The sequence below is a fragment of the Cricetulus griseus genome (assembly GCF_003668045.3).
Source record: "Cricetulus griseus strain 17A/GY chromosome 1 unlocalized genomic scaffold, alternate assembly CriGri-PICRH-1.0 chr1_0, whole genome shotgun sequence".
Classification (NCBI taxonomy): Eukaryota; Metazoa; Chordata; class Mammalia; order Rodentia; family Cricetidae; genus Cricetulus; species Cricetulus griseus.
In genome coordinates, this window is record NW_023276806.1 from 221,475,212 (window position 1) to 221,499,044 (window position 23,833).

General features: G+C 38.5%; 1 protein-coding gene across 3 annotated transcripts in view; it reads left to right on the forward strand.

Moving 5' to 3' along the window:
- Window positions 1-2,765: 2,765 nt before the first annotated feature.
- Samd9 (sterile alpha motif domain containing 9) overlaps window positions 2,766-23,833 on the forward strand; it is a 28,124-nt gene continuing 7,056 nt past the window's right edge. Inside the window, exons 1-3 of one of the 3 annotated variants that reach the window (XM_027389838.2) lie at window positions 2,766-3,054; window positions 13,115-13,195; window positions 17,086-17,150. The gene's annotated coding sequence lies outside the window, so the exon portion shown is untranslated. The remainder of the gene's footprint in view (window positions 3,055-13,114; window positions 13,196-17,085; window positions 17,151-23,833) is intronic. The other 2 variants (XM_027389842.2, XM_035450774.1) reach the window with 2 other exon arrangements.

Genomic DNA, 23,833 nt, shown 5'->3' on the forward strand with positions numbered 1-23,833 from the left:
AGCCGGTATTCAGTACTCAAGGACTGTAGTATCTCAAACTTATCTTTGGAATTAAAAGCAGCAGCGCATTGGACTTTAAGAAAGGGGAAAAAGAAAAGGTTCAGAATTGTGGGGCTACTCATCCTTCACCCACCATGAATACACTTAATTGTCCTTTGATTGAACTGAAATAATGAAAATTGTAATTCAGCCAATTATGTGTCCATTGTTATTAATCATACTGGAATTATTAATGTTTGCATCCTCTGCTATGCTACTTAAGTGTTAATGGAAAAAATCAGAGCTCATTCTGATAGGAATTTGACATGATGTTTATGAATCTTTAGATACAATGTAATAAAGAAGGCAGATTTAGATTTAATACATCTAAATCTATTAGAGACATCCTAGACCAATTTTTGAAAGGCCATTTTATCTTAATTATCCTTACTCCTTGAGTAGGAGATACTTAAGTACATATGACTCAGTACTTTACTCAGAAGCTGGTAGTCAAAGACAGGTAAGATCTTTATGCCTTCAGACAACCTAAGACATGTCATGCACGAGGAAATGTGTGTTCCAGTGATCGTAAAGGTGATAAGTGAAAGAAGACAACCTAAGACAGACACAGTCATCCGTGTAGCAGATGACTGCTACAAGTATTGATTAATTAAATTGAGAAGGGGGAATTTTTGGGACACTTAAAGATGGGTCCACTTCATCTTGCCTCAAAATCAGAGAGTTCGAAACTGTCAAAAGACCTAAAGGTCTAAAGGCTTGGACACACATTAAGTGCTATAATCCATCTGTAACTTCTGAACACTTGTGTTTAAACTTGATTCCTGAGGACTTACGTTAATGGTATCTTGCATTGGAACCTTTGAAGGTAACTAGAATTATATTCCATCATGAGGGCACTTAACCCTCATGATATCTGCAGGATGTTTCAGCCTTGGTAGCAGATGTCTTATCTAAATAACAACAGACCTGGGCTCAGGTGTTTACTCTTGATCCTGAAGGCCAGATAACAGGTGTGGCTACCAAATACCTGGAGGTTTAATGGAAGTAAGTCTATTTGCTCCTTATACATGATAATAGAAGTCTTCTGCCATTGTTGCCACTTTTAATTGGGTATTTAAGAATGTTGAAGACTAAACTAAGGGAGTTGAGTATTGACTCTATCTTGTGTCTCTGTCTTTCTCTTGATGTCCTTAGCTAGCCTTTCTCAATCCACATTCCCCGTCTCAGGTATAAACTGGGCAAGTCAAGTCGGCTGGCTCTGACTGCAACACCTGCACTGAGTCTAAATTGGGCTGTCTATAGAGGGTGGGAATCATGAAAAATACCACACAAGGAGTTGGAAGGATTTAAAGTATATGGAGAAGGGCTAGTAAAATACAAGTTATGTGGAAGTAGACTGGTAAAATACAGTAGTGTAAAGATTTAAATGAAGGTAGGGTAGGGGCTGGGGCTGGGGAGATAGGGAGTGGAGAAAAGAATTGAAAGAAAGGGTTACACAAAACCAGTGATGATGAAAAATCCATATGGACATATTACTTTATAAGACAACAAAATAATATAATTGGAGGTGGAAGTGTATGAGTAGCAGTACTCTGCAAGGGTGGATAATGTTGGCCCCAGAAGCCATAGGAAAATCCCAGTGTGGGTATGGGACACCTCTCTAGAGTCAGAGAGGTCCCAGAGGCCCCCAGAACAATCCAGCCTATTGCCATGGCTCCTGATTGCTCACTGGAACTAGATGGCAGTCTACATGCTAAGACATGTTGAAGACAGCACTCATTCAGTTGTAGGACACAGGAAAATGGAACTGGTCTAGAGAGTCTCTGTGTGCGCCAGTGCAGAGCTTCTGTTGTCCTTTCTCAGAAAGAACAAATATTTCTTCATTAATAAGGTCGTTCAAATTCTCCAAGTGATACTGTTAGATGATTCAAGATGTCAAAACAAACATTTAAGATCTTTCAATCATATATGTGTGTATATATATATATATATATATATATATATGCCTACATAGAGAGACACAAAAACACATACATATATGTCACAAACTTTTCTTGTACACTGCTCTTTGAATGGCTTATTTACTATAAATATTTATAAACACTAATGGCAAAAACAGAGTGATCTAGTGAAGTGTTGATATTGCTATGAAAATCTTAGTTTACTTGAAATTAACACACATTAAGTGCTATAATCCATCTGTAACTTCTGAACACTTGTGTTTAAACTTGATTCCTGAGGACTTACGTTAATGGTATCTTGCATTGGAACCTTTGAAGGTAACTAGAATTATATTCCGTCATGAGGGCACTTAACCCTCATGATATCTGCAGGGGCTTCATTAGGTGAGGAAGAGGAAACCAGGTGATCAAGCCTGTTCCACCTCAGCCTGTGCTGCACCGCCCTGTCTACTTGAGGACACAGGCATCCCAGGCATCCAGAAAGTTCTCCCCAGGTGCAGCTGCTTCACCTGGATCTTCGTAGCCTCCAAAATCCATAAGTAATACAATTCCTTAGTTTATGAATCACTGGTCTGTTATAGCAACAGAACATATGATGAAACAATATTAGATATCATAAATCAACACAGCTGATGTTCCCAGGGAATCAGTTGGACAGAATCACCCATAGTTTGCCTGTATATCAGGGCTCTCTGCCGGTCCTCAAAAATCTCATTCTTTGGGCTTTACTCAAATAAACCAGAAGATGGCATAGTTACCACTTGAAAGAAACCAAATACAAAAAAAAAAAAAAAAAAAAGCATTCCAGGAAATAGTCTTCTCATATCTGAGAATCGAAAGTGCAATGGAGACAGCTTTTTTTCCCACTTCCTTATACCCTTCCAGGATCAGACACACCCTGGTGTTTCTCAGCCGGTTTGAGCTGGCATCAAGGTAGAAGATTGGTTAGTTAAGCTTTCATCAAGACTACATGACGTTGTTTTTCTCTGGCTTCTCAGGACGGAGAAAATACAGACATCAGACATTTTTATTTTCACCAAAATGGACAGTTTTTTCTTTTTTTTTTCAATCATGGAAGAAATTTGAAAGTTGGGTGAGTACATAATCTCTCCTATCTTTGTTGTTATTGCTAGTGTCTTCAGCAACCATTTATTGAACAGACAGAAGTGTGCTTTGTGGTTAGAAAGTCTGAATTTACTTCAGCACAAAAGTAATAATGTTCTGAGCCTGGATCTTCTGGACTATGTGGTGCTGTGAAAGCAGTCTCCTTTATATTAATCAAAGCATCCTATTCGAGATGTAGTTGACAAGTAGGGACACCTCTATGAATATCCCCCAAAGGAAACCAATATCATCAGAAAGAAAAAACTAAATACTTTAATGCTTGCATCATTCAAAGATACAACCTCCCCCACCGCCGCCACCCCCAACCTAACTGAGGAACAGGCAGGTTAGAAAATAGAGTCCTTGACAGCCTCTGGAGTATTAATGTCAACTCAGATCCCTCTGGGAGAGGCAGAAAGGGACTGCCTGCTAGAGCTTCCCCTACTGAGTTTGGAATGATGGCCGATTATGTTTCTGCTGAGAATCAGAGGCTTAGGTCTGATTCCCCAAGTAACTGATAATGTCATTCAAGGGGAATGTATTGGAAGACCTCCTTCAGAAAAGCTGACAAACACACAGTCAACCCTACAATTCACAAGAGTGTCTGTGTGTTCTGTCATATAAATTCTGTTCCTTCATTGCACCCCGTGAGCTCAGAAGCAACCTTGGGGGACAGACACACAACTTTTTTTTTTTTAACTTCCTAAGTAGCCTTCCTCCTGTTCTTTTGTCTTAAGGGATTTTATATATGTTGTGTGATCCTGCAGCAGTTTTTAGGGTTTCTGCAATCCTTTTAGATTCCCAGGACAGTCTAAAGAAACCATTCATACAGTGGAGTACAGAAAGAAGTTTCATCTCCTAGAGTGCTTTCCCCCAAGTGGCCTCTTCAGGGGTTTTTAGTATATCCAATGCCTGGGGTCCTTTGGAATCTTCCCTTTCTGGTCGAGCCAACACTAAATACACTGAAATGTTAGGAAGTTATAGAAAATAGTGTACCTACCTGGTTCACTATTCGTTTACTATATTCATTTGTACTTGTGCAGTTTAGGTTTGAAACAGGATGCATAATGAGTTGTGCACTTCTGTCAGGAAAGAAAATGTAGAAAGAATGTTGCCTTAAAAGAAGGCCAATCAAGTGATAAGTTATTACAAGGCCCCCTAACATGGAAGGTGATGGCACTGAGCAGGCTTCTGATAGGGAAAGCATAGTCATTTGGAGTATAACATTAGGAATTGTGCTGTTGAGCAGTTCTTGATGGATGGTGTGCACCAACGTTGAGATGTTATTGGAGGTATGTATGAGCAAGTTTGCTGTTGCCATCTCTTGCATGGGGTAGGAGAATCCAACTTTTGGACATTGTGACAGGTTGTCAGACACAAAGTTCATGTTTGAAAACCATGCCCTCCAATTACAAAATAAATCTCACACACACACACACACACACACACACACACACACACACACACACACGTGCTTGCACATGCATGTGCATAATGTTTTAAGTAAGTTTATAACTATGGGTTGGACGATATTTATAACTGTCCCTGTCTGTGTGCAGCCAGAGAGCTGTGGGCTAGATAAGCCTACAAGACATAAATAAAGCATCTTTCTGCCAGTTTTAAGAACTGTAAAGTGGAATAGAATAATGAAAGTGCCCTAATATGGAGCTGGAGAGATGGCTCAGTGGGTAAGGACAGCATTTGCTGTGTGTGCAAGTCTGAGAAATTGAGTCAGAGTCCTAAACGCGCACTTCAAAAGCCCAGGAATAGTGAGCTGCCTGTAACCCAAGCACTCTGTGGGGTGGAGACTGAGAGATTGTTGGTTGTTACTGGTTGCTAGCTGAAGTCTGAGTAAGAAAACCTCACTCTAAGGGAAAACATAGATAGTAATAGAGCAGGACTCCCAATGTCTTAAAATATGCTGGTGGTGCAAATTCCATTCATAAACTGGCAATTTAAATTCATGGTGTAATAGTCCTCTTCACTGAAATCAGTCTGATTATTTGAAAGGTTTATTCCATCTCAAAGTCTGCAAGTGGGTCATTAATCTTTCTATTCAACTTTCATCCTCAAAAGAAAGCACACACATATGAGACATGTCTTTGCCTTTCTGTGTCTGGGTTTCCTCACTCAGGATGGTTTTTTTCTAGTTCCATCAATTTACCTGAAAATTTCAAGAATCCATTGTTTACCACTGGATGCTACTCCATTGTGTAAATGTACCACATTTTCTTTACCCATTCTTCAGTTGAGGGGCATCTAGGTAGTTCCCAGGTTCTGGTTAATTTGAGTAATGCTGCCATGAAGGTAGCTGAGCAAATGTCTTTGTGGTATGAGTGTGTATCCTTTGGGTATATTCCCAAGAGTGGGATTGCTGTGTCATGAGGTAGATTGATTGCCAATTTTCTGAGAAACTATTATACCAGTTTCCAAAAAAAAAAAGGAAAGGAAAGGAAAGAAAAGAAAAGAAACAAGAAACACACACACACACACACACATAGACACAGAGGTGGGGAGAAAGAACTAACAAACCATATGAGATAGCTAAGAAAATATGCTAAAAATCAAATATGAATGAAATGTAGTGTTTCAGATTGAAAACTGCTACCTAGCAGGTGTTTATACTTTTGTCTATTGAGCCTTATTAATAGTGAGGGTAGATAGCTTTCTTCAGTTGGAGTTCGTTTTCATGTGCTGGAGCTCTAACCCCAGGTCTACCAATGAGCTATATCCACAAGGTGGATAAAGTTGAGGTAAAGTTTTAGAGAATGAACTGTGAGTGGAATAAGGAGGTCAAAGCTAGTCCTGAAAGCTGATGTAGAAATACTAAGTGTTTGATAAAATTTAAAACTTGAATACCTAGACTTGAAGTAGTCATCACCCTCAATTTTAGAGCACACGACAGGCTTTTTTCTTGTTTCTCAGCAGGCTTCATCTTATTTTAGTCATCTGTTTACTTCATCATATATTTTAGAGGCATTGGTAGCTTTTTTAAGTTTTTTTTTTAATTTTAGAAACAATCTTTGTATCAATGGCCCCATTCACTTGCCCTCCCATCCACCCATGATCCCCGATGCCCCTAACCTATCCCTCACCCACTGCCCAAGGATAGTGAGGCCTTCCACAGGGGACCATCAAAGTCCTTCACATCCTTTGGGGGGGACCTAGGCCCTCTTTCATGTATTTGGGTTGCAATAGTATCCGCCCCAGAGGGAATGGGCTCCCAAAGTCCATTTGTGCACTAGGGATAAACACTGGCTCCACTGTTAGAGGTCCCATGGATGGTACAGGCCAACTAGCTGGCACCCACACTGAGAGGGCTTGGTTCAATCCAATGCTGGTTCCCCATTACGACTTTACGACTAGGGTCTCTGTGGTCTCACTAGGTCAGGCCTGGGTGCAGGTTTTTCCAGCAAGGTCTTGGCTCCTTTGCTCATCCCTCCTCCATCTCCAAAACTGAATTACAAGAGTATGGCTCAGTGGTTAGCTGTGGGTGTCTGCTTCTGCTTCGATCAGCTACTGGATGAAGACTCTAGGATGGCAACCAAGGTAGTCATCAATCTCATTATAGGTGAAGGGCATCTAAGGCAGCCTCTCCACCACTGCCTAGATTCTTAGTTGGGGTCATCCCTGTGGATCCCCGAACTTTTCCCAAGTGCCAGACCTCTCTCCAAACCTATACTGGCTCCCTCTATGAAGGTATCTCCTTACTGACTCTCCTCTATTTCTTCCCTGTCTCAGTCCTCCTGATCTCTCCTTTTTTCCTCCCCTCTCCCTTCTCCCCCTCTCCCCTTCCCACATCTCTCCTCTCTTCTCCCATGCTCCCAATTAGCTCAGGGGATCTTGTCACCCTCCCTTTCTTGGGGATATCATGCATTCTTTTCTTGGGGTCCTCCTTGTTTCCTAGTTTCTCTGGTGGTGTGGATTGTAGCCTGGTAGTCTTTTGCTCTATGTCTAATATTCATATATGAGTGAGTACATACCCTGCTTGTATTTCTTCAATTGGGAACCTGACTCAGGATAGTTTTCTTCCGGTTCCATCCATTTGCCTTCGAATTTCAAGATTTCCTTTTTTTTTTCTTTTTTTTTTTTTTTTTTTTTTGCTGAGTAATACTCCATTTTGTAAATGTACCACATTTTCTCCATCCATTCTTCGATTGAGGGGCATCTATGTTGCATCCAGGTTCTGGCTGTTACAAACAACACTGCTATGAACATAGTTGAACATAAGTCCTTGTTGTATGAATGTGCATCCTTTGGGAATATGCTCAAGAGTGGAATTGCTGGATCTTGAGGTAAACTGATTCCCATTTTCCTGAGAAACCTTCACACTTATTTCCAAAGTGATTGTACAAGTTTGCACTCTCACCAGGAATGGAGGAGTGTTCCCTTTCTCCAGAGCCTCTCCAGCATAAACTGTCATTGGTGTTTTTGATTTTAGTCTTTCTGGCTGGTGTAAGATGGTATCTCAGAATTGTTTTGATTTGCATTTCCCTGATGTCTAAGGATGTTGAACACTTTCTCATGTGCCTTTCAGACATTTTAGATTCCTCTATTGAGAATTGTCTATTTAGTTCTGTACCCCACTTTTTAATTGGATTGTTTGGTGCTTTGGAGACTAGCTTCTTGAGTTCGTTGTATATTTTGGAAAACAGCCCTCTGTCAGATGTGGGATTGGTGAAGATATTTTCCCATTCTGTGGACCGCTGATATATCTTGTTGACTGTGTCCTTTGCCTTACAGAAGCTTCTCAGTTTCAGGAGGTCCATTTTATTAATTGTCCATCTCAGTGTCTGTGCTACTGGTGTTATGTTCAGGAAGGGAGTCTCCTGTACCAATTAGTTCAAGGGTACATCCTACTTTCTCTTCTAAGAGGTTCAGTGTGGCAGATTTATGTTGAGGTCTTTGATCCATTTGGACTTAAGTTTTGTGCATGGTGATAGATATGGACCTATATGCAATCTTCTATATGTCAGCATCCAGTTATGCCAGCACCATTTGTTGTAGATGCTTTCTTTTTCCCATTGTATAACTTTAGCTTGTTTGCCAAAACTCAGGTGTTTGTAGGTGTATGGGTTAATATCTGAGTTTTCAATTCAATTCCATTGGTCTACCTGTCTGTTTTTGTGCCAATACCAAGCTGTTTTCAGGCCTATAGCTCTGTAATAGAGCTTCAAGTCAGGGATGGTGATGCCTCCAGAAGTTCCTCTATTGTACAGGGTTGTTTTGGCTATCCTGGGTTTTTTGGTTTTCCACATAAAGTTGAGTATTGTTCTTTCAAGGTCTGTGAATAATTATGCCGGTATTTTGATGGGGATTGCATTGAATCTGAAGATTGCTTTTGGCAAGATTGCCATTTTTACTATGTTGATATTACCTATCAAAGAGCATGGGAAGTCTTTCCATTTTCTGGTATTTTCTTTAATTTCTTTCCTTAAAGAATCAAAGTTCTTGCTATACAGGTCTTTCACTTCTTGGTTAACATTACCCCAAGATATTTTAAGTTGTTTGTGGCTATTGCAAAGGGTGATGTTTCTCTGATTTCTTTCTCAGCTCATTTATTGTGTGTATAGAGTAGGGCTACTGATTTTTTTGAGTTAATTTTGCATCCTGCCACTTTGCCGAGGGTGTTTATCAGCTGTAGGAGTTCCCTTGTAGAGTTTTTCAGGTCACTCATGTAGACTATCATATCATCTGCAAATAGTGAGAGTTTGACTTCTTCCTTTCCAATTTGTATCCCTTTGATCTCTTTTTTTTTTTTTTTTGTCTTATTGCTCTAGATAGAACTCCAAGGACAATATTGAAGAGGCATGGAGAGAGTGAACAGCCTTGTGTTATCCCTGATTTTAGAGGAATTACATTGAGTTTCTCTCCATTTAATTTGATGTTGGCTGTCAGCTTGCTGTGTATTGCTTTTATTATGGTAAGGTATGTTCCTGTTATCCCTGATTTCTCCAAGACCTTTATCATGAAGGGGTATTGGATTTTGTCAAAGGCTTTTTTGGCATCTAGTGAGATGACCATGTGGTTTTTCTTTCTCAGTTTGTTTATATGGTGGATTACATTGATGGATTTTCATATGTTGAACCATCCCTGCATCCCTGGGATGAAGCCTACTTGATCATGGTGGATGAGTTCTCTGATGTGTTCTTGGATTCGTTTTGCCAATATTTTATTGAGTATTCTAGCATCAATGTTCATGAGGGATAATAGTCTGTAGTTCTCTTTCTTAGTTGTGTCTTTGTGTGCCAAGGTGATTGTAGCCTTGTAAAAACAGTTTGGCAATGAAACTTCTGCTTTTATTGTGTCGAGTATTGGTATTAGCTCTTCTTTGAATTTCTGGCAAAATTCTGCAGTGAAGCCATCTGGCCCTGGGCTTTTTTTTTGGTTGGGAGACTTTTCATGACTGCTTCTATTTCATTAAGGGTTATAGGTGTATTTAAATTGTTTATCTATTCTTGATTTAATTTTGTTAATTATATCTATCCAGAAAATTGTCCCTTTCCTTTAAATTTTTGAATTTTGTGGAGTACAAGTTTTCAAAGTATGACTTGATAATTCTCTGGAATTCCTCATTGTCCGTGTTATGTCTTCCTTTTCATTTTTGATTTTGTTAATTAGCATGCTCTCTTTCTGCCTTTTGGTTATTTTGGATAGGTTTGTCTATCTTGTTGATTTTCTGGAAGAACTAACTCTTTGTTTCATTGATTCTTTGTATTGTTTTCTTTGTTTCTACTTTATTGATTTCAGCCCTCAACTTGATTATTTCCTGGTGTCTACTCCTCCAGGGTGAGTTTGCTTCTTTTTGTCCTAGAGCTTTCATTTGTACTGTGAATTCTCTAGTGTGACTATTCTCTAGTTTCTTCATGTGGGCACTTAGTGCTATGAACGTTCCTCTTAGTACTGCTTTCAGAGTGTCCCATAAGTTTGGGTTTGTTGTGTCTTCATTTTCATTGAATTCTAGGAAACCTTTAATTTCTTTATTTCTTCCTTGACCCAGGAATGGTGCAATTGTGCATTATTCAATTTCCAAGAGTTTGTAGGTTTTCTGCAATTTGTGTAGTTGTTGAATTCTAACTTTAAATCCTGGTGATCTGATATGATACAGGGTTTATCCCAATTTTTTGTATCTGTCTAGGTTTGCTATGTTGCAAGCATGTGGTTGATTTTAGAAAAGGTTTCATGTGGTTCTGAGAAGAAGGCATATTCTTTTGTGCTTGGATGGAATGTTCTATAGATGTTTGTTAGTCTCAATTGGGTCATAACTTCTGTTAGTTCCGTTGTGTCTTTGTTAAGTTTCAGTCTGGTGGTCCTGTCTAGTGGTGAGAGTTGGGTTTTGAAGTTTCCCACTCTAAGTGTGTGAGGTTTTATTTGTGATTTGAGCTTTAGTAATGGTTCTTTTATAAATGTGGGTGCCTTTGTATTTGGGGTGTAGATGTTCAGAATTGAGACTTCATCTTTATGGACTTTTCCTATGATAAATATGAAATGACTTTCTTCATGTCTTTTGATTGATTTTAGTTTGAAGACTAATTTGTTGGATATTAGGATTGCCACAACAACTTGTTTCCTGGGTCCAATTGATTGGAAAATCTTTTCCCAACCCTTTACTTTGCAGTAATGTCTGTCTTTGTTGTTGAGATGTGTTTCTTCTATGCAGCAGGACTGATTCTGTCTTCGTATCCATTCTTTTAGCCTGTGTCTTTTTATAAGCAAGTTAAGACCATTGACATTGAGGGATATTAATGAGCATTGATTTCTAATTCTTGTTTGGTTTTGATTTGTTGATGGAGGTATTATTGTGTGTGGATCCCTCTTCCCCCCCCCCCCACTTTTTTTCTTTTGGTGTTTGGTAAATTGAAATTATCTATTGCCTATGTTCTTGTGTGTGTAGTTATCTTCCTTGGTTTGGAGTTTTCTTTCCATTACTTTCTGTAGGACTGGATTGGTGAATGCGCATTGTTTAAATCTGTTTTTTTTTTTTCATGGAATATCTTGCTTTCTCCATCTCCAGTGATTGAAAGCTTTGCTGGTATTGTAGTCTTGTAGTCTTGGCTGGCATCCATGTTCACTTAGTGTTTGTAGAACTTCTTCTATTCTTCTGGCTTTCAGAATTTCCATTGAGAGGTCAGGTGTAATTCGGATAGGCCTGCCTTTATATGTTACTTGGCCTTTTTTCTTTTGTTGCTCTTAATATTTTTTCTTTATTCTGTAAGTTTAGTGTTTTGATTTATTATGTGGCAAGGGGACTTCTTTTTTGTGGTCCAGTCTATTTGGTGTTCTGTAGGCTTCTTGTACTTTCATTGGCATGTTTTTCTTTAGGTTGGGGAAGTTTTCTTCTTTGATTTTCTTGAATAGGTTTTCTGTACCCTTTAGCTGTATTTCTTTACCTTCTTCTATACCTATTATTCTTAGGTTTGGCCTTTTCATGATGTCCCATATTTCCCGGATATTTTTCATTGGTCAAATTCGTAGGAATTTGTTGGTCTTGAGATTGTCTTTAGTCGATGACTGCATTTCCTCTAGTGAGTCTTCAACACCTGAGATTCTCTCTTCCATCTCCTGTATTCTATTGTTTATACTCACATCTATAGTTCCTGATCGTTGACCCACCTTTTCTATTTCCAGCATCCCCTCATTCTGTGTTTTCTTTATTGTTTCTATTTTGGCTTTCAAGCCTTGAACTGTTTGAATTGTTTCCTTGATTTGTTTTTTTTTCTTGGCTTCTTTTGCATTCTTTAAGGGATTTGTTTATTTCTTGGATTTTTTGGTTGTCTTTTCCTCCATTTCCTGTATTTTTGTTTGTTTTTTCTTCCTTTTGTTTAAGGGATTTTCTCGTTTCCTCTTTGAGGGTCTCTAATATCTTCACAAAGTTGTTTTTAAGGTCCTTCTCTTCTGTTTTATCTACATTGGGATGTTCAGGTCTTGCTGGTGTAGAGTCCCTTGACTCTGGTGCTGTTGTATTGGTCCTTCTGTTGTTGAGTGTGTTCTTATATTGTCGTCTTCCCATCCCTCTAAGAGTGGGTGCTGGTGGGGTCTCTCCCTCTCCTCTTGTCTCCCGGTGGTGTAGGTGAGCCAAGATTTCAGTGTCTGTAACTCTGGATAGTCCAGCCTCTCCTGGTGTTCTCCTCACTCAAGAGAGGGTGGAAGAGGGCCAAGACTCAAGTGGAGGGCAGAGAGAGGAGGACAAAGGGGAGCCAAGACTGAGGTGTGGCCAGACTCCAGGTGGTCTGTCCTGCTGGGGTGGGACCACTACATGAGGAGCAGATCCAGCAAGTTCCAAGTGGAGGGGGGGTGTCAGGAGAGTCGGCAGTCCCATTGGTGGTTTTTGAAATGAAATGAAGTATGATTTATATGATATGAGCTTCTCTCCATGATACAGTTCTAATGTTTCTCTATACATTCATTTATGCAACTTCCCAGATTCAGAGTACTTGTTCCCATTCCCAGAAAGCACGCCCTTAAGCAGAAACTACTGCCAAAGATTAACTCGGTGTTGGTGCCTTAGTTGCCTCCCTCTTGTATGTGTAAGAGTTAGCTCTGTTCTTGCTGAATCAGCACTTCAGTCTTTTTTCCCCTCACTAAAATTGTTGACTTACAATGTAAGTATATACTTAATTTGATAAAAGCATTCAAATCATTTTTCAGACTAATTGAAACAATTTGCTTTCCAAAAGCTCCATTCACTCTCTACTTTGACCAACAATTAGGCTTATGGGTTTTTAATGTCAGCCATTCTGGTTTGCATGTGTTGTATTATTACATCCATAAAGTTTAATTTTGAATTAAATTGGAACTGCTGTAGATTCTAATCTATTGCATCCACCCAAGTGGCTGTCAAAAGCTCCACTGGTTTGTCTTCCTCCAACTAGTCCTATCTTGTCCTCAGCTCCAAACCAGAATCAGAAAATTGTCCTGAGTTCACCTACTTAAAGTCCTCTCTATCTACAGACTTTTGGCATGTTGCTGTCATTTCATCTGTCTTCAGCTACATAACCTCAAAAGTCTAAGCTTTCCAAACCCTTTAATTGTGTTTCTTGTCACTACAGTGGGAACATCAGTAACCTCTGTGGTCTACTACCTTATACTGGGCAGTGGGACTCCTTTCCCTGATTCTCCAGTCAGTGTTGGTAAGTAATATATTTCATCTCACTTTTCAAAGTTTATCCACATAAAGTTGATTGTAGTATCCTCTGATTCATGTAATTTTTGTTGTAACATCTGGTAAGTTCTTCCATTGCTCTTTTATTCTTGGTGGATTCTTCCACACATCTGTCAATTTTATCACCTTGTATTATTGAGTACCCCTGTGGTGCTTTGCTGTGTACCTCCATTGTGACTGTGTTTTCTACTTTTCTCTTTAAATTTCTTCTTTTGAGTCTATTTTCTCCCTCTTTCTTCCCTGTTTAAGTTTACTGTGTTGCAGTTTAAACTCACTAAGTTATCAGTGTTGGTTATGTCCCCTTTTCATTTCTGATTTTGTTAATTTGTATGTTCTCTCTCTCTGCTTTTTGGTTAGTTTGGATAAAGGTTTGTCATTTTGTTGATTTTTCTGCAAGAACCAACTCTTTGTTACATTGATTCTTTGTACTGTTTTCTTTGTTTCTACTTTATTAATTTCTGGATAAAGGTTTGTCATTTTGTTGATTTTTCTGCAAGAACCAACTCTTTGTTACATTGATTCTTTGTACTGTTTTCTTTGTTTCTACTTTATTAATTTCATCCCTCAATTTGATTATTTCCTGGTGTCTACTCCTCCAGGGTGAGTTTGCTTCTTTTTGTTCTAGAGCTTTCACTTGTGCTATTAATTCTCTAGTGTGACTATTCTCTAGATTCTTCATGTGGGCACTTAGTGCTATGAACTTTCCTCTTAAAACTGCTTTCAGAGTGTCCCATAAGTTTGGGTTTGTTGTGTCTGCATTTTCATTGAATTCTAGGAAGTGCTGATAGCTGATCTTGTCTTTGTTGAGTGGGTGTTCTGTTGATTTTCCATTGGCTCTCAGGTTCTTAGGAGACTGTTCTGTCTGTGGTTTGTCTGTTACTTAATAGGGTGTGTTATTTAAGTAGGGAATGGAGAAAAGGCAATAATGGAGAGAGTAAGAATGAGAAAGGAGGATATTGGGCTCGGAGTATAAAATACATTAGAAAAAACATTGCACATTTGGTATAAAGAAAAGAAGGACACATATAAGAGCCTGTTCCAGTAACATACAAGCCAAAACATATCAACTGAATGCTGCAAATACAGAAATGTACATATCAGAAAGAATCTTAAAGGTTAAAGCAAGTGATGCATACAAAATAGAAAATTATAATTTTAAATTCAAAGAATATTAATACAAATAAACAATAAAATGAAAAAGAAGGTATTATGTTCTCAGCCAGCCCTTCTTCCTGCTTTTGTGGAACACCCTGTTGCCTGTGTTTACCTTAGTTCTGTCCAATACTAGCTAGCCTGCCACACCAGGGAGTCACTGTCTCACAGCACATTGGATCAACCCTTGGGAGAACTGGAGTTCTTCCTAAAGCCAAGATTGTCAGTCTGTTGTTTGTTACCAGGGCTTCAGGGATTGCATGGTGCTTGGAGTTTCTGCTTTCTGTTGTCCCATCCAGTCCCCATCTACCCCCAACAAATGGGTAGAGAGACTGGGGAATTGTCTGTTTCCTATCTGCAATGCATCATCTTTCTGGTTTTTCATGCTCTTTTGGTGTCCTATTACGTCTGTCTTGATTTCCAGTTCTCTTTCTTTCCCCAGCATATAATCTGTCCTTCACTACCCTGACTCTTCTTATTCACAGAGTCATAGAGGAAACTTCTAGCCTGTCATTGCTCCCTAGAGTGACGACTGTCACTACTTTTAACTTTAGTCATCTGATGCCTGTGTATTAATGTCTCTTTGTGGTTTTAATTGACATTTTACTGATGGTGAATTATGTTCAACATCTTTCAATGTGTGTATTTACCATTTATACTTTCAGTAGTAATATCTCTTCCTCTCCTTTGTTAGGTTTCTAGTTGTATATTTTCACTTACGAGTTTTAAGAGTTTGATATATACAAGTACTTCATGTGGTTTGCATATAAATATTTCTCTCTATAGCTTGTTTTCGGATCATCTTAATGTTGTTTTATAGGAAAAAGTTCAACTTATTAGGTTCTTCATTATTAATCATGATTTTGGTGGCAGGACAAGAGTTTTTGACTATTCTAGATCATGAAGATTTTCTTGTATATATTTTCATAATACTGTCTTATGTTCCATTTCAAACTCACTTTGGGTATAAGATGGATTTCCCATTACTCTAGCATTGTTTTTTGAGACAACTGTCCTAGAAGCCTCCACAGAATCAACTTTTGCATCTTGCATTTGGGTATATTTGCATGAGTCTATTTCTGGGATCTTAATATATTGATATATTTATCTCTTTACTAATAGCACAGACCTTAAATAACTGTAGTTGTCAAAATGTTTTGAAACACTCCCCCACCTTATTCTTTAACCTATCCTACTGTACCTTTTGATTTTTCCACATAAATTTTATAATAATACTGTCTGTCCATTAAACTACTAAAATTTTGCTAAAAATTATTTTCAACATTTTTTGAAAAATTATTTGTATCAGATGACCCTGGCTAATCTTGGAGATTACAAAACGAAAAAAATAGACATGAACATGAGAAAAAAATTGTAGGGAGAAGGGAGAACGGACAGAGTGCTGAGGAGGTAGAAGGTACATATGTGAAACTGTAAAATGAAACAACTAAAGCTAAAATGAAAACAACTGGATATAAAGTAAAAATTAAGTATATAATAAGTGTGTGTGTGTGTGTGTGTGTGTGTGTGTGTGTGTGTGTGTGTGTGAACATATCACACAAAGCATGTGGAAGTCAGAAAACAACTTTTTGGAATCAGTTGTTTCCTTCCCCCATGGATTCCCAGTCAAGAGGCAGATAGCGATGAACCCTTGTGTGTTATGGAATAATCTTTTTGCACACTGTGAACAGGAGACTTTGTCAAGGCGCCTTCTGATTGAAGGACTAAATGGCCAATAGCTAGACAGGTAGTGGTTAGGTGGGACCTGTGGACAAAAGGAGAGCCCAGAGGTGAAAAAAGGTGGAGTCGTGAGTCAGATGCAGAGAAAACATAAACATGCTATGTTGAAAAGAGGTACTGCCACATGATAGAGCATAGATAAGAAATACGGATTAATTTAAGATGTAAGAGATAGTTAGTAGCAAGCCTAAGCTATTGGCCTAGTATTTTTAGTTAATAATAAGTCTCTGTGTGGTTATTGGGGAACCAGCAGTCCTGATTTTAAAAATCCTACCACACTTGTATTCAGCTTGCTTTCTCCTTATTCAGTCCTGGACCCCATCCCTTAGAACAGGATCACTCATGTTTAAGTTGAGTCTTCCTACCTCAACTAGTCCAGTTTAGACAATTTATCACAGAAAGGTCTATCTCAGTCATTGTTCCGTTGCTGTGAAGAGACACCATGATCACAACTCTTATAAAGGAGAGCATTTAATTGGTTCTTACTTGCAGTCTCAGATGTTTAGTCCCCTTTATTGGAATGGCAGGAAGCATGATTGAATACCAGCAGACGAAGGAGCTGAGGGTTCTATATTCAGGTCCTAAGGCAGCAGGAAGAGAGAACAGATTCTCCAGAGTAAGCTCTGTAGCTTATAGAATGAATATATACATAATGTGTGTGTTGTGTGCTTGTACGTACGTACGTACGTACGTACGTATGTATGTATGTATGTGTATGTGTATATGCATGTATGTATTTATTGAAATGACTTACAGGCTGAAGTCCAACAACGGCTGGCTGAGAATGAAAAGTCCAAGAATCCAGTAGTTGCTCGGTCCATAAGACTGAATGTCTCAGCTAATCTTCATCATATCCTGAAATCCTGAAGAAGTAGGCTCTAATATACCAATGAAGAAATGGGTTGCTAAAAGGTGAGGGCAAACAGGCAGAAAGCAAAATTTTCCTTCTTCTATGTCCTTATATAGGCTTCCAGCAGAAGGGACAGCCCAGATTAAAGGCGTGTCATCCTGCCTCAAGATCCAGATCAAAGGTATGTGTCTTCCTACTCCAAGGTATGGACTACAAGTGGATTCACACACTTCAAACCAAGAAAAAACAAAACCTCACACAAGTGTACAGGATTGTACATTCACTCATTGTAGTGACTTTCAAGATGCAATCCATTACTTGAGTATAGTTCATTCAGGATGTACTTAAGTTTACAACCAATAAGAGCTATCACACTGGACTTGGCTTGAGTTTTTAAAAAACCTCAAAACCTACCCTCAGTAACACACTTCCTCCAAGCAGGTCACACCTCCTAATCCTTTCAAATAATACCACTCACTAAGCATTCAAATATATGAACCAATGGGGGGGGTCATTCTTATTCAAACCACCACAATGCCCAAAGATTTGTTTCTATAGTGATTCTAAAATCCATCAAGTTGACGATCAGGTGCACCCACATAAAATATGCACCCAAATGCACTAAATAAATGTATAAAATTCTTAAAGATTATGTTGTGACTGGTAAACATTCTGTATGATTTCAGTTAGTTTAAATTTGTCGAAGTTTGTTTTATAGTTTAAGAAATGAAAAATCTTGACTTAAAAATGGTACTTTGTGGTTCTTAAATTATTCTATAAATGCAATTTAGCACCTATTGATAGATGGTAATGTTAATGGTACATTTTTCTATATGTCTTCTATTGCTGTCTAGCTAGTGTATCAATAGTTAAAGCAGAGAAAGATATTGAAGCCTCTAGTTATATATATCGATTTGCATAGAATTATAAAATCCTAACAGTGTTTCCATCACATATTTTGTAATAATTTTTTTCTGGTGTAAATACCTTTAGGATTTCTGTGACATCTTATCGGGTAACCTTTTATCAATATATAACATCTCTGTCTCTGATTATTTTCTTTATTCTGTTATCCTGTTACCTTTTTCAGTAGTTTGTTAGTATAAATACTTCTGCATTTAATTGAATAATATTTTAATGATGTAGATCTATCTATATTTTTACTTTCAATTGATCATATCATATTTCAATTGGGTATCATGTAAACAGGATACAGTACAGCCATATTTTTAATTCAATATACCAATTTTGCATTTTTAATTTCTGTATATAAACATTTATATTGAAAATGATTGTTGATACACTACAACTTAATCCTGCTTCAGTGTTCTTTCTATTATCTATTTTTAATCTGTCCATCTTATCTTTCTGTCTTCTTTTGAGTTGAGTTGCTTGACAATTTTTCTATAATTACATTTATATGCATATTTTGGTGTATTACTTTTTATAGCTTTTAAAATTATTTCTTTAGATATTTTATCATACATGCACAATTTATGGTCATCTAAAAACATCCCTTTGCTAATTAGATTAAAATGTTGAAACCTGTCTATAACAATACCACCCTGAGTGCACCCAATCTTACCTTATCTGAAATGTCGAAACCAACCTCTCTTTCTGTGTTCATATTTTAGGTCTGTGCAATGGGACCAAATAATGCAAATGGTTCTCAGTCAATGGCATACACTTGCTCTAAACAGAAAGATATAGACAAGTAATTATGTCTGACTGCAGCTAACTATCAATTACTTTGATAATCTACTCTGGGATTTATATTTTCTGAGTAGATAACACAAAACATTAGAATAGTGTTCCAATAAGAAAACCAATTAATATCTCCAAATATTAAGTGTTTTATGCCTATCATAAATCTTTAATTAATATTTGATTATTCTATTCCTTTCTAACTATGCACAGCACTGATATGTTCTATCTCATTTGTCTGTGTAACACCAAATTGAACAAACAACACTTAGCTCAACACTTAGTTTCATATTTTTCTTTTTCTTCTATTTATCAGGAGTGAATATTCTTTTTTTAATTATTATTTTATTAGTTCTAGTTAGGGAACAAGCTTATTTCAAGTCCCTTCTCCCTCTCCCTCCCCTCACCCTCAACCCTCCTCCCACCCCCAGTCTACCCCCCACCCCATCCACCCACCACTCCCCAGGCAGGGTAGGGCCCTCAACTGGGGCTCTGCAAAGTCCACCAAGTCTTCCTATGCTGGTCCTGGGCCCTTCCCCATGTGTCCAGGGCCAGAGTGTAACCCTTCATATGGGATGGGCTCTCAAAGTCCCTTCTTGCACCAGGGAAAAATACTAATCCACCACCAGAGGCTCCCTGGAGTGCAGAGGCCTCCTTATTGACATCCATGTTCAGGGATCTGGATCAGTCCTGTACTGGCTTCCCTGACAGCATCTGGGGTCGATGTGCTCTCCCTTGTTCAGGCCAACTGTTCCTGTGGGTTTCTCCAACCTGGTACAGACCCCTTCGTTCTTCATTCCTTCCTCTCTTCAACTAAATTCCCGATTTCGGCTCATTGTATATCTGTGGATGTCTGTCTCTGTTTCCATCAGCCACTGGGTGAGGGCTCTAGGATGGCATAAAGAGAAGTCATCAATCTCATTTTAGGGGGAGGGTGTTTAGGTTATCCTCTCCACCGTTGCCTGGATTGTCAGATTGTGTCATCCTTTTAGGTCTCTGGAGATCTCCCTGGTTCCAGATCCCTTCTCGGGTCTATAGTGGCTCCCTCTGATATGGTATCTCTCATCCTGCTCTCTTTCCTCTATTCTTCCCCCAACTCAATGTTTCTGCCCCTCCATTTCCTCTCCTCTTCCCCTCTTCTCTTGCTCTTATTGTAGCAGCTCCTTTCCCCCCACCCACCCTCATGCCCACAATTAGTTCGGGAGTTCATGCCACTTCCATTCCTGGGGACCATTTATCCCTTAGAGTCCTTCATGTTTCCTAGTTTCTTTGGTGAAGAGCATTATATACTGGTAATCCTTTGCTCTATGTCTAAAATTCATATATCAGTGAGTACATACCATGTTTGTCTTTTTGTGACTGGGTTACCTCACTCAGGATGGTTTCCTCTAGTTCCATCCATTTGCCTGCGAATTTCAAGATTCCATTGCTTTTTTCTGCTGAGTAGTACTCCATTGTATAGATGTGCCACATTTTCTCAATCCATTCTTCAGTTGAGGGGCATCTAGGTTGCTTCCAGGTTCTGGCTATTACAAACAATGCTGCTATGAACATGGTTGAACATATGTCCTTGTTGTAAGTACATGCCCTATTTGGGTATATACCCAAGAGAGGAATGGCTGGATCTTGAGGTAGACTGATTCCCATTTTTCTGAGCAACCACCATACAGATTTCCAGAGTGGTCTTACAAGTTCGCACTCCCAATGGAGGAGTGTTCCTTTTTCTCCACATCCTCTCCAGCATAGATTGTCATTGGTATTTTTTATTTTAGCCATTCTGACAGGCGTGAGATGGTATCTCAGAGTTGTTTTGAGTTGCATTTCTCTGATGGCCAAGGATTTTGAGCACTTTCTTAAGTGTCTTTCAGCCATTTCAGTTTCCTCTGTTGAGAATTCCCTATTTAGTTCTGCACCCCACTTTTTAATTTCATTGTTTGGTGTTTTAGGTGGCTAGCTTCTTGAGCTCCTTATATATTTTGGAAATCAGTCCTCTGTCAGATGTGGGATCGGTGAAGATATTTTCCCATTCTGTGGGTGGTCGTTGTATCCTACTGACTGTTTCCTTTGCCTTGCAGAAGCTTCTCAGTTTCAGGAGGTCCCATTTATTAATTGCAGACCTCAGTGTCTGTGCTACTGGCATAATGTTCAGGAAGTGGTCTCCTGTGCCAATTTGTTCAAGGGTAGTTCCCACTTTCTCTTCTAGAAGATTCAGTGTGGCTGGATTTATGCTGAGATCTTTGATCCATTTGCACTTAAGTTTTGTGCATGGTGACAGGTATGGATCTATCTGCAATTTTCTGCATGTCCGAATCCAATTGTACCAGCACCATTTGTTGAAGATGCTATCTTTTTTCCATTGTATAGATTTAGCACCTTTGTCAAAAATAAGGTATCCATAGGTGCGTGGGTCGATATCAGGGTTTTCAATTCAATTCCATTGGTCTATCAGTCTATTTTTGTGCCAATACCAAGCTGTTTTCAGAACTATGGCTCTATAGTAGAGCTTGAAGTTGGGGATGGTGATGCCTCTAGAAGATCCTTTATTGTAAAGAGTTGTTTTGGCTATCCTGGGCTTTTTATTTTTCCAAATAAAGTTGAGTATTGTTCTTTCAATGTCTGTGAAGAACTGTGTTGGGATTTTGATGGGGATTGCATTGAATCTGTAGATTGCTTTTGGTGGGATTGCCATTTTTACTATGTTAATTCTACCTATCCAAGAGCATGGGAGATCTTTCCACTTTCTGGTATCTTCTTTATTTTCTTTCTTTAAAGTCTCAAAGTTCTTATTGTACAGATCTTTCACTTTTTTGGTTAGTGTTACCCCAAGATATTTTATGTTGCTTGTGGATATTGTGAAAGGTGATGTTTCCCTGATTTCTTTCTCATTGGATTTATCATCTGTATATAGTAGGGCTACTGATTTTTTTTAGTTAATTTTGTATCCTGCTACCTTGCTGAAGGTGTTTATCAGCCATAGGAGTTCCCTGGTAGAGTTTTTCAGGTCACTAATGTAGACTATCATGTCGTCTGCAAATAGTGAAAGTTTGACTTCATCCTTTCCAATTTGTATCCCTTTGATCCCCTTTTCTTGTCTTATTGCTATAGCCAGAACTTCAAGTACAATATTGAAGAGATATGGAGAGAGTGGACAGCCTTGTCTTGTTCCTGATTTTAGAGGAAACGCTTTGAGTTTCTCTCCATTTACTTTGATGTTGGCTATTGGTTTGCTGTATATTGCATTGATCATGTTTAGATATGTTCCTGTTATTCCTGTTCTCTCCAAGATCTTTATCATGAAGGGATGTTGGAGTTTGTCAAAAGCTTTTTCAGCATCCAGTGAGATGATCATTTGGTTTTTCTTTTTCAGTTTGTTTATATAGTGGATTACATTGATGGATTTTCGTATGTTGAACCATCCTTGCATCCCTGGGATGAAGCCTACTTGATCATGGTGGATGATTTTTCTGATATGTTCTTGGATTCGGTTGGCCAATATTTTATTGAGTATTTTAGCATCAATGTTCATGAGGGATATTGGTCTGTAGTTCTCTTTCTTAGTCATATCTTTGTGTGGCTTGGGTATCAAAGTGATTGTAGCCTCGTAGAAAGAGTTTGGCAATATCCCATCTGCTTCTATTGTGCAGAACAGTTTGAGGAGTACTGGAATTAGCTCTTGTTTGAATTTCTGGTAGAATTCTGCAGTGAAGCCATCTGGCCCTGGGCTTTTTTTGGTTGGGAGGCTTTTGATTACTGCTTCTATCTCATTAGGGGTTATAGGTCGATTTAAACTGTTTATCTGATCTTGATTTAATTTTGGTAAGTGATATTTATCCAGAAAGCTGTCCATTTCCTTTAGATTTTCCAATTTTGTGGAATACAGGTTTTCAAAGTATGACCTAAAGATTCTCTGGATTTCCTCAGTGTCCATTGTTATATCTCCCTTTTCATTTCTGATTTTGTTAATTAGCATGCTCTCTCTCTGCCTTTTGGTTAGTTTGGCTAGAGGTTTGTCTATCTTATTGATCTTCTCAAAGAACCAACTCTTTGTTTCATTGATTCTTTGTACTATTTTCCTAGTTTCTACTTTGTTGATTTCGGCTCTCAGGTTGATTATTTCCTGGCGTCTACTCCTCCTTGGTGTGTTTGCTTCTTTTTGCTCTAAAGCTTTCAGTTGTTCTGTCAATTCTCTAATGTGACTTTCCTCCAGTTTCTTCATGTGAGCACTTAGTGCTATGAACTTCCCTCTTAGCACTGCTTTCAGGGTGTCCCATAAGTTCGGGTATGTTGTGTCTACATTCTCATTAAATTCTAGGAAGTCTTTAATTTCTTTTTTTATTTCTTCCTCAACCCAGGAGTGGTGCAATTGGGAGTTATTCATTTTCCACGAAAATGTAGGTTTTCTGCAATTCGTATTGCTGTTGAATTCTAGCTTTAATGCATGGTGGTCTGATAAGATACAGGGGGTTATTTCAATACTTTTGTAACTGTGGAGGTTTGCTTTGCTGCCAACTATGTGGTCAATTTTTGAGAAGGTTCCATGTGGCGCTGAGAAGAAGGTATATTCTTTTGTGTTTGGATGGAATGTTCTATAGATATCTGTTAAACCCAGTTGTGTCATAACTTCTTTCAGATCCTTTGTTTCTTTGTTAAGTTTCTGTCTAGTAGTTCTGTCCAATGGTGTAAGGGGGGTGTTGAAGTCTCCTACTATAAGTGTGTGTGGTTTTATGTGTGGTTTGAGCTTTAGTAATGTTTCTTTTACAAATGTGGGTGCTTTCGTATTAGGGGCATAGATGTTCAGGATTGAGACTTCATCTTGATGGATTTTTCCTGTGATGAGTATGAAATGCCCTTCTTTATCTCTTTTGATTGCTTTCAGTTTAAAGTCTAATTTGTTAGATATTAGGATTGCTACCCCAGCTTGTTTCTTGAGCCCATTTGATTGGAAAATTTTTTCCCATCCTTTTACTCTGAGGTATCGCCTGTCTTTGAAGTTGAGGTGTGTTTCTTGTAAACAGCAGAAGGATGGATTCTGTCTTCGTATCCATTCTGTTAGCCTATATCTTTTTATGGGTAAGTTAAGACCATTGACATTTAGGGATATTAATGTCCATTGTTCATTGGTTCTTCTTTGTTTTGGATTTATTGTTGGTGGTATCATTG